Raw genomic sequence first — 10980 nt, 5'->3', positions numbered from 1 at the left:
GCCTGGTTTTGGGGTCAGAGCCCGAGGCAAGACCCAGGTTCTGGGTCCTTGTCCAGTCTCGGGCTCGGAGTCCAAGCCTAGTCCATGGTTCCTAGTCCTAGTCCCACTTTCCCTAGCCCAACTCTGCATTCTTGTCCCTGCTCCTTGCCTGAATCGTGTCACGTCCCTACTCTAGTCAAGTCCTGTTCCTTGTACTTCAGTGTCTGTGTCTTGCATTTGGGTTCGTTCCCAGCACCCCCATTGTGACAGAAGGAGTAGATCAAGAAGGGCTTAGTTCAGATGTTGTGTTAGAAATTGAAGGACCTCAGGAGGAAGAATCTGCCCAGCCTTCAGACGAAGCCGATATTCCATCCACTAGCCAGGATCCTCCTGGTTCAGCTGATGCTGCCATCACACAACCTAAACCTTTGTGAAGAGTACGGCTTTATCCACAGATGGAGAGAATTGCAGCTGGAGGACGACAATTCATTAGCCAAAGAGGTATGAACCTTTCAAAGGGAGGAAGAATAGGCATAAACAGAGGGAATCGTAGTTGAAGAACATGTACCCAGGTGAAGCGTATTGATCTTTGGTCATTGGTTTGGCTCCTTGCTAAATAAAACACATTTTTGAACTTCGAAAAAAAAAATCGGAGGTGCCAAGGGACTTGGGAGTTGTTGTGCAATACTCCCAGAATGTGACTTCACAGGTTGAGCGTGAGGTAAAGAAGGCAAGCGCAATGTTGGCATTTATTTCAAGGGGAACAGAATATAAAAACAAGGAGATAATGCTGAAGCTTTATGAGACACTAGTCAGGCTGCACCTGGGGTGTTGTCAACAGTTTTGGGTCCCTTATCTCAGTAAGGACATATTGTCACTGGAGAGAGTCCAGAGGAGGTTCATGAGGATGAGTCTGGGAATGAAGGAGTTAACATATGAGGAGTGTTTGGCAGCTTTGGGCCTGTGCTCACTGGAATTCAGAAGAATGCGTGGGGATCTCATTGAAACCTTACTCAATGTTGAATGGACTAGATAGGGTGGATGTGGAGAGGATGTTTCCTCTAATGGAAGTATCCAGAGGTACAGGGCATGGCATTAAAATTGAAAGGCAACCTTTTAGATCAGAAGTAAAGAGGAATTTTTTTAGCCAAAGTGTGAATCTGTGGAATGCTCTGCCACAAACTGTGGTGGAGGCCAAGTCCGTGGGTATATTTAAAGCAGAAGTTGATAGATTCCTGATTGGTCAGGGAATCAGGGAACATGGTGAGAGGGCAGGTGTATGGGGTTGAATGGCATCCGGGATCAGCCATGATGAAATGTGGAGTGGACTCGATGGGCTGAATGGCCTAATTCTGCTCCTTTGTCTCATAGTCTTACGAAGGTGAATGTGACATATGGAGGCCAAACACAGCAGTTATGTATTGAAAAGTGGAGGGCCAGCACTTTTTGGGAATGAATGTTTGAGAAAATCCAACTAGACTGGCACTCAATTAAGGCTCTTACTGTGGCACCAAAAGGCAATGGCAGTATGTAGGTAATAGTTAAATTAATTAAGTAGTGCAGAAAGAGGGAGAGAGAAGTAGTGAGCTGGTGTTCATGGTTTCATTGTCCATTCAGAAACCTGATGGCTGAGGGGAAGGAGCTGTTCCTGAATCATTTAGTTTGTGCCTTCAGGCTGCTGTACCTCCTCCCTGACGTTTGAAATGTGAAGAGGGTATGCTCTGGGCAACGGGGGTGCTTAATGATGCATGCCGTCTTTTTGAGGCATCGCTCCTTGAAGATGCCCGGATGCTGGGGAGGTGAGTGCTCATGATGGAGCTGACTGAGTTCACAACTTTCTGTAGCTCCTTTCGGTCCTGTGCAGTGCCCACCCCACCACCACCATACCAGATGGCCATGCAGCCCATTAGAATGCTTTCCATGGTACATCTGTAGAGATTTTCCATTGTCTTTGCAGACATACTAAATCACCTCAGCCTCCTCATGATATATGGCCGATGTTGTGCCTTCTTTGTAACTGCATCAATATGTTGGGCCCAAGATAGATCCTCAGAGATGTTGGCACCCAGGAACTTGAAATCACTCACCCTCTCCACTTCTGATCCCTCTGTGAGGATTGACATGTGATCCCTCGTCTTACCCTTTGAGATCTGCAATCAGTTCTTTGGTCTTACTGACGTTGAGTGCAAGGTCAGGTACACTTCCATTCCTATGTCAAAGAGCACCCCACCCCCCTCACTGTTAGACTCACGGGTGATTCTTGCCCCCGGTACTGCTACCTCTGGAACAGCTGAGTGTGTTGTCCCTACTGGGCATAAGGTTGGAACATTGAAGGGGTGGGAGAGGGCATTGTTAATATTGGCACAATGGCTTAGTATTAAAAATCACTGGTGGGAGTTGTCAATCAGCCACCAAATAATAACATTACAGTGGCACAGGCAATAAACAGAAATATCTCAGGCATGTAAGAATGGAACAGCAGTTATCATGGGGGACTAACTTGCACATAGATTGGGTGAATCAAGTTGCTCGAGACAGTATTGAGGAGGACTTCATAGAATGCATAAATGATGGCCTTCTTGAACAGCAGGTTACTGAACCTACAAGAGAATGTGTTATCTTAGATCTGGTCCTCTGCAATGAGAAAGGTAGAATTAGTGATCTTGTAGTTAGGGATCCTCTTGGAAAGAGTGATTACAGTATGACTGAGTTTCCCATACAAATGGAGGGTGCAAAAGTTTGATCTAAAACCAGTGTATTATGTCTAAGCAATGGAGACTATAATGGGATGACCAAGTGTAGTGTAGTCTGGGAACACAGGCTATATGGTGGGACTATTGAAGAGCAGTGGAAGACTTTCAAAGAGATTTTTCACAGTGCTTAATAAAAGTATATTCCAGTTAAAAGCAAGGACAGTAAGGTTGGGTAGAGCCAGTCTTAGATAATTATGGAAATTAAAGAAGGCGTCAAACTAAAAGCTTGTGAATAGAAAGCCTCCAAGAGTAGTGGGAAACTGGAAGACTGGGAAAACTTTAAAAAGCAACAAAGAACCATCTAGCAAGTAATAAAGGGAATGGATTCTTCTGCACGCCTCTCTGAGTCTTTGAGGCGAAACTGAATGGTATTCTGAGCGTCACAAGTTCAGGAAGTTCATCTGACACTGGCTGCCAAGATTGTTTTTTACTGAGTGTTTTAAAATGCCAGCTGTTTTCAAAGTTTTTTTTTCTTCTGTCTCCTTCAGACCAGCCAAGTGGTAGGAATTGTCTCCAGCCCAAGCCAGCGAGCAGGCAGCTGGGAGGAGAAGAATGTGGGCCACAGCTGTGAATTGTCTCCAGGCAGAGCAGACATTGAGCCAGAGCTGGTTGCCGTGGAGCCTCTATCAACAGGAAGCTCAAGGCCTTGAGCAACAGCAGGTCCAAGGCCTAGAATTTGAAGGCAGATTACAAAGTTAATGGCACTATTCTTAGCAGCGTGGAGAAACAGAGGGTTCTTGGGATCCAGGTCCATAGATCTCTTGAAATTACCAAGTAAGTTGTTAAGGTGGTTAAGAAGGCGTATGGTGTGTTCACCTTTGATAGGCAGGGGATTGAGTTCAAGAGGCGCGAGGTAATGTTGCAGCTCTAACAAAACCCTAGTTAGACTACACTTGGAGAGTATTGTGTTCAGTTCCAGTCACCTCATTACAGGAAGGATGTGGAAGCTTTAGGTAAGTGCAGAGGAGATTTACCAGGATGCTGCCTGAACTAGAGGACATGTCTGGTGAAGATAGGTTTTGCCAGCTGAGGCTATTCTCTTTGGAGCGAAGGAGGATGAGGGGTGACTTGATGGAAGTGTATAAGACTATAAGAAGCACAGATCAACTGGACAGCCAGAGTTTTCTTCCCAGGCAGAAATGGCAAATGCCAGGAGGCATAATTTCAAGGCGATTGGAGGGAAGTATTTTCTATGTTTCTATGTTAAGTATAGAGGGGATGGTAGAGGCAGAGAGTAGTGGGTGCATGGAACGCCCGGTCATGGGTGGTGCTAAGGGGCATTCAAGAAATGCTGAGATGGGCACATGATAATGGAAAAATAGAGGGTTAAGTAGGAGAGGAGGGTTAGATTGATCTTAAAGTAGGTTAAAAGTTGGTACAACATCATGGGTGAAAAGGAATGCATGTGTGCCCAAGGCACTGACATAGAACAGAACAGGAGAATTCCCCACCCTCAGGAACGTGCGAAAACTGGGTGAAAGTGGAGTCAAAATTAAATGCAGAGTCAAAGGTCAAGAGAAGGCCACCAAGGAGATGGGTGGAGGGGCTGGAACCAATAGTACAATAAAACATATGGCGTTCACCTTTTTTTTACCTGCCATGATTGTTGAGGTCCCTTTGTCTTATCCTGGGTTTTGTGCAACAGGTAGAGCCACGGAGGAGCAAAGCTGGGGGCTTGGAGGACATGCACAGCTTCCCTCTGCTCCTGTCCTCAGTCACCCTCTCGGGATAGGCTGATGCATTGGGAAACCTCTCGGCAACTTGATTCTGCTGGTGCTCGGGCCGGTTCCTACAGTCCGGTTCCATGACACTGTCCCGTAACCAACTCATGCAGCAGATCCTGTCTGGGGTATGAACTGAATACTTCAGCTATCGAAAAACATTCAAGATTGTTTAGTGTCACTTAGTGCCGGTACTGTAAATTATTGCGCTAACCACTACGCTACAGTATTGCCCCACGGAATCCCCATGCAGTCTAGCAGAGTTTGGGCAGTTTTGTAAAGAAGGAAGGGGAAGAGGAAAAATTGCAGTGTCCAGATGTGCAAAGCTGATGGAGACCTGTCCACACAGACTCAAGGCTGTAATTGCTGCCAAAGGTGCATCTGTTAAATAGTGACTTGAAGGGGAAAAATACTTATGCAGTCAATTGTTTTGTGTTTAATAATTGTGATTAATTTAGAGCACTTTGTAGAGATCTGTTTTCACTTGGTTTTACTTCATCCCGCTCCCCCACCCAGGAGGTCGTTCGTGGAAGGATCAGGGAGGTGTGAGCTCCAACAACTTAATTTGGTGCACAAAACTGACAAATTTACTGAGTGGCACCTTTTTTTTTTGTGTCCACTAACCACACCACCAAAAAGAGTTATAAAGTGTAACTTAACTGTACATTGTGTATTGACTGATATTTTACAGTGTGGGCTTGTATCGAGGTGCATTATGTAGCATCTACGCAAACGTGAGTACACAGTTTGGTAGGGCCTACGGCAGTTCCCCGAGACGGACGTGAGTTGATCGAGCCGAGCATTACATATCTATCCAGCTAGGGTGCCTGAGACTTCTGCACACAGCCCTGTAGTTGTCAACATGGAGCGGAGAGCGAGATTGTAAATCTGGCAGGAGCAAAGAATGGCGAGGGTGGAGCACCGCGGGAGGGGTGTGGGACAGGTAGCAGAGGAGGAGTGCCAGTGCACTTGGATGGTGTGGTTGCAGACACACCCAGCCCTGAGACACCAGGCAAGGCCATGTGATTCCAAACAATTGGTTTATTGATCATTACAGATGTCTCTCTGGTGCTTCCCACTCACTGCCTCTCCCTTCCCCTATTCCCAACCATGATCCCCCCTCTCCCAGTCCACAACACAGACCTACATCAGAATCAGGTTGATCATCACTCACATACATAATGAAATTTGTATTTTTTTGCAGCAGCAGTACAGTGTAATCCATAAAATTACTACAGTGCTCTGCAAAAGTCTTTGGAATGCTATTTATATATATGTGTGTGTGTGTATGTGGGTCTGTCCCTAACAATTTGGCCCAATACTGTGCATACTTGGATAGAAAATCTTTCAAAGTTCCAAGTTCAAAGTAAACTTTCACTTTTCATCTTGCAGGCGGTAACAGTCCACGTTGGCAATGATCTGCAGAAAAACCGCTTCAGCTGTTCCTAGGCGATGCAACGCCTCTACAGCGCACTGATGCCCCGTCCACTTACACTCCAGTCTCTTCCGTCTTGGACATGATACAATGCTGCTTAAATTTGAGAAGAAATCATTTTATAACTTATTCATCTACTGAGTGGAAATTTTAGTCCTTAACTTCCTGCTTTTTGTAAATCCAAAACGTATTAAATATATTTAAAGGTTGCAAACCACTGTCATGTTGCATCAGTTCTTTTGCCTCCCCAATAGATAACATGTTGATGATATTTTACCTGTGTGGTTGAGGGAGGGAGAGACAGCGGTGGGAACATTGACACATGGAAACAGAAAATCTACAGCACAATACAGGCCCTTTGGCCCACAAAGCTGTGCTGGACATGTCCCTACCTTAGAAATTACACAGGGTTACCCATGGCCCTCTATTTTTCTAAGCTCCATGTACCTACCCAGGAATCTCTTAAAAGACCGTTTTGTTTCCACCTCCGCCGGCAGCCCACTCACCACTCTGCATAGAAAAACTTACCCCTGACATCTCCTCTGTACCTGCTTCCAAGCACCTTAAAACTATACCTTCTCGTGCTGGCCAATTCAGCCCTGGGGAAAAGCCTCTGACTATCCACACAATCAATGCTTCTGATTATCTTGTACACCTCTGTCAGCCACCTCTCATTCTCCGTCACTCCAAGGAGAAAAGGCTGAGTTCACTCAATCTATTCTCACAAGGCATGCCCTCTAATCCAGGCAACATCCTTGTAAATCTCCTCTGCACCCTTTCTGTGGTTTCCACATCCTCCCTGTAGTGAGGCGACCAGAATTGAGCACAGTCCTCCAAGTGGGGTTTGACCAGGGTCCTATAGAGCTGGAACATTACCTCTCAGCTCTTAAACTCAATCCCACGATTGATGAAGGCCAATGCACCGTATGCCTTCTAACCACAGTCAACCTGCGTAGCAGCTTTGAGTGTCTTACGGACTCGGACCCCAAGATCCCTCTGATCCTCCACACTGCCGAGTCTTACCATTAATACTATATTCTGCCATCATATTTGACCTAACAAAATGAACCACCTCACACTTATCTGGATTGAACTACATTTGCCATTTCTCAGCCTAGTTTTGCATCCTATCAATGTTCTCTTGTAACTTCTGACAGCCCTCCACACTATCCACAACACACCCAACCGTTGTGTCATCAGCAAGTTTGCTAACCCATCCCTCCACTTCCTCATCCAGGTCATTTATAAAATTCACAAAGAGTAGGGGTCCCAGAACAGATCCCTGAGGCACACCACTGGTCACTGGCCTCCATGCAGAATATGACCCATCTACAACCACTCTTTGCCTTCTGTGGGAAAGCCAGTTCTGGATACACAAAGCAACGTCCCCTTGGATCCCATGCCTCCTTACTTTCTCAATAAGCCTTGCATGGAGTATCTTATCAAATAGCTTGCTAAAATCCATATACACTACAACTATGGCTCTGCCTTCTTCAATGTGCTTAGTCACATCCTCAAAAATTCAGACTCGTAAGGCACGACCTGCCTTTGACAAAGCCATGCTGACTATTTCTAATCATATTATGCCTCTCCAAATGTTTACAAATCCTGCCTCTCAGGGTCTTCTCCATCAACTTGCCAATAACTGAAGTAAGACTCACTGGCCTATAATTTCCAAATATATTTCTACTCCCTTTCTTGAATAAGGGAACAACATCCGCAACTCTCCAATCCTCCGGAGCCTCTCCTGTCCTCATTGATGATGCAAAGATCATTACCAGAGGTTCAACAATCTCCACCCTTGCTTCCCACAGTAGCCTGGGGTACATCCCGTCTGGTCCCGGTGACTTATTCAACTTGACGTTTTCCTGAAGCTCCAGCACATCCTCTTTCTTAATATCTACACTCTCAAGCTTTTCAGTCCACTGCAAGTCATCCCTACAATCACCAAGATCCTTTTCTACCAAGACTATATGGTTAGTAAAGAAACGAGAAAAAAGAAAACAAGGGCCCAATCTTATTGAACAGTCTGTTGCGTAAAGTTGGAACTCACTGGGGGGCAGGGAGGTGGGGGGGGGGTTGGTGATGATGGATACTGGTTCCCTGTCACATCGGTCTGTGTGGATGTAATCTGTAGGGGTGTCTCTGATGATAGACAGTGATTCCCTGTTACATTGCATTTCAGCACACAGGGAGAGTTGGCAGGGGAGCGGCCTCAGGCTGACACGGGGTGGAGTGTGCAGGGCATTGGCTCCGAAATCTGGCCCTTTCCCCCTGTGCAGCGGCGATGGAGGGAAGGATGACTGGAGAGACGAGTGCATCAGAGAAGAGGAAGGCTGGACAGACCAGCGCTTCGATTCGTGGGGCTGGGGTCAAGGAGACGGTCAGACTAAGCGTTCGAGGTTTGAAAGAAGGCAACGGTTTCAGTAGGAGACCTTCATTCGCCAGGTGCTACCGGATTGCCGTGGCTGTAAGGTGTTCGATCTTCACTGCGTCCAGGATTTCGCCGGTTACTACGGCGTCACCTTCGGGCTTGCCCCAGGGTGGCAGAAGTTACATGACTGCTTCAGTGAGAAGGGGAGCGAGGCACCGCTGTCACGACTAAAAGTGTAGCCCCTCTTCGCCGACGTAACGCAGCAAGAGAGAACGGTTATGGTACAAATGTTCAACCCCTATGTACCGGTCGTTGGCATCCTCACATTCCCAGCGTGATATGTGGAGAGCGTGGGCAAGTGTGAGAACGTCAGCGACAGTCTGGGAGTATGGACAAGTAAAAGGCAGGTCAGGGTGAAGCTGGGGGTGGACACCAGCGGCTGTGTCATCCACCCATCCTCGGCGTTTGCAATCGCAGGGAACCGGGGCTTCCTGGTTTACGCCGGGCAACCCAAGGTGTGCCGGAACTGCGGCAAGACAGGGCACATCGCAGCCCAGTGTAACGCTGTGGTGTACAGAAACTGGAAGGTGGAGGGACACCTCGCCAAGGACTGCACGGAGGCCAAGTCCTGCCACCTCTGCGGGCAGGCGCACCTCCTGTACAGGGCGTGACCGAAACCGGCGGGCTCCTACGCACAGGTAGCCGGGAGAGATGATAACATCGGAAAGGCCCGGGATGAGGAAGAGGCACAAAGATCTTTCTTTCTTTTTAAATCTTTTTATTGAATTAGTACACAAAGAGTAAAACATATAGCAACCAATACATTGTTAGGATATAAATATAAAAGTAATATTAATACAAAAGAAAACAATACACACAACGTATATTAATTGTGGAATAACAAGGTAATTGAAACCAGATACGTAAGGTATGTTTAACTATCAGGTTGCAAACCTGCTTATACCGTTTCAAATGGGAGGGAAGAGGAGATCCTAATATAGAGCCAAGTGCATAGCCTTGAACAGAATGTAATTCCAATACTACCCATTTAGGAATGGATAGTGTATCTTGGTCAAATAACCCAAATTTCATGTGTCGAATATTAATTGCACAGTAATAAAATCTAAGGTTAGTTAACGCCAAACCTCCATCTCTCTTATCTTTCTGTCGATGTATTCTACCCAATTTCGTTTTTTTATTTTGCCAAATAAATGAAGAGATTTTAGAGTCTACTTTAACAAAAAGGATCTTGGAACAAAAATTGGTAATGTCTGAAATATATATACAAATTTTGGCGGAATAATCATCTTAATAGCATTAATACGACCAAAGTTAAATACAGTAAAGTGGAGACCATTTAAAGGAAAGTTCTGTGATATGGTCAATTAAGGGTAAATAATTAGCCTTAAATAAATCCTTATGTTTACAGGTAATTTTAATCCCAAGATATGAAAAATGATTATTAACCAATCTAAACGGCAGGTTCTGATAGAAGGGAACTTGCTTATTAATAGGGAAAAGTTCACTCTTATTAAGATTTAATTCGTTTCCTGAAAAAAGACTAAATTGGAAAATAAATCTCGAGCTGCTGGGATAGATGTTTGAGGATTGCAAATATATAAGAGTAAGTCATCAGCGTAAAGTCATACTTTATGAGACTTTAACCCACGAGTTATACCAATAATGTTAGGAGATTCTGGAATAGCAATTGCTAGTGGTTCTAATGTTATATCAAGTAATAAAGGGCTAAGAGGACACCCTTGTCTGGTACTTCGAAATAGAGGAAAAAGGGGTGAGTTTTGAGTATTAGTACGAACTGACGCCATAGGAGAATGGTATAACAATTTAATCCAGGATATAAATTTCGGGCTGAAGTTAAAGATTTCAAGCACCTTAAATAAGTAGGGCCATTCAACTCTGTCAAAGGCTTTTTCAGCGTCTAGGGAAATGACGCATTCAGGATTGGTTTGTGACGGGGTATAGACAATTTTTAAAAGTGTACGAATATTATATAAAGAATAGCGATTCTTAATAAAAACCTGTTTGATCTTCCGAAATAATACAAGGAAGTGCTTTTTCTAGTCTATTTGCTAATAATTTAGAAAAAATCTTGGAGTCAACAATTAACAAGGATATTGGTCTATAAGATGCACATTGAGCGGGGTGTTTATCCTTCTTTAATATTAAAGAGATCGATGCTCTATAAAAGGATTCTGGTAGTGTAGCAAGTTTTAATGAGGCCTCCAGAACCCTGGATAACCAGGAGACTAACGAGGGTGCAAAAGATTTAAAAAATTCCACGGTAAACCCATCAGGGCCAAGAGCTTTCCCCGAGTTCATCGAAAAAATAACATTCTTAATCTCATCAGTAGTGAAGGAAGTTTCTAACATAGAGCATATATCGTGTGATATCTTAGGGAAGTCTAGGTTATCTAAAAAGTCACACATATGTTTAGAATCTCGTGGAGATTCTGATTGATGTAAAGAGGAATAAAAATCAAAGAAGGATTGATCAAATGTCAGTTGATCTTTTTGATCATGAATCTGATTAATTTGAAGTTTAATAGAGTTAGTCTTCAACTGATTCGTCAACAGTTTACCAACTTCGTCACTATATATATAAAATTCACTTCTTGTCTTCATTAATTGGTTTGCAATAGAGGAGGAAAGTAATAAACTGTGTTCCATTTGAAGTTCAGTTCTTTGTTTATACAGCTT

The 10980-nt window shown here is 44.6% G+C and overlaps 1 long non-coding RNA gene across 1 annotated transcript; it reads left to right on the top strand.

The window, feature by feature from the left end:
- Positions 1-92: 92 nt before the first annotated feature.
- LOC134340847 (uncharacterized) lies at positions 93-6049 on the top strand. Its single transcript, XR_010016648.1, has 3 exons — positions 93-480; positions 3221-3506; positions 5846-6049. It is a non-coding gene; the product is annotated as an uncharacterized LOC134340847 (long non-coding RNA).
- Positions 6050-10980: the final 4931 nt, after the last annotated feature.

The sequence above is a fragment of the Mobula hypostoma genome, chromosome X2 (assembly GCF_963921235.1).
Source record: "Mobula hypostoma chromosome X2, sMobHyp1.1, whole genome shotgun sequence".
In the NCBI taxonomy this organism is placed as follows: domain Eukaryota; kingdom Metazoa; phylum Chordata; class Chondrichthyes; order Myliobatiformes; family Myliobatidae; genus Mobula; species Mobula hypostoma.
The sequence above is the reverse complement of the archived record's forward strand: the minus strand, read 5'-3'. Positions and strand labels throughout refer to the sequence as shown.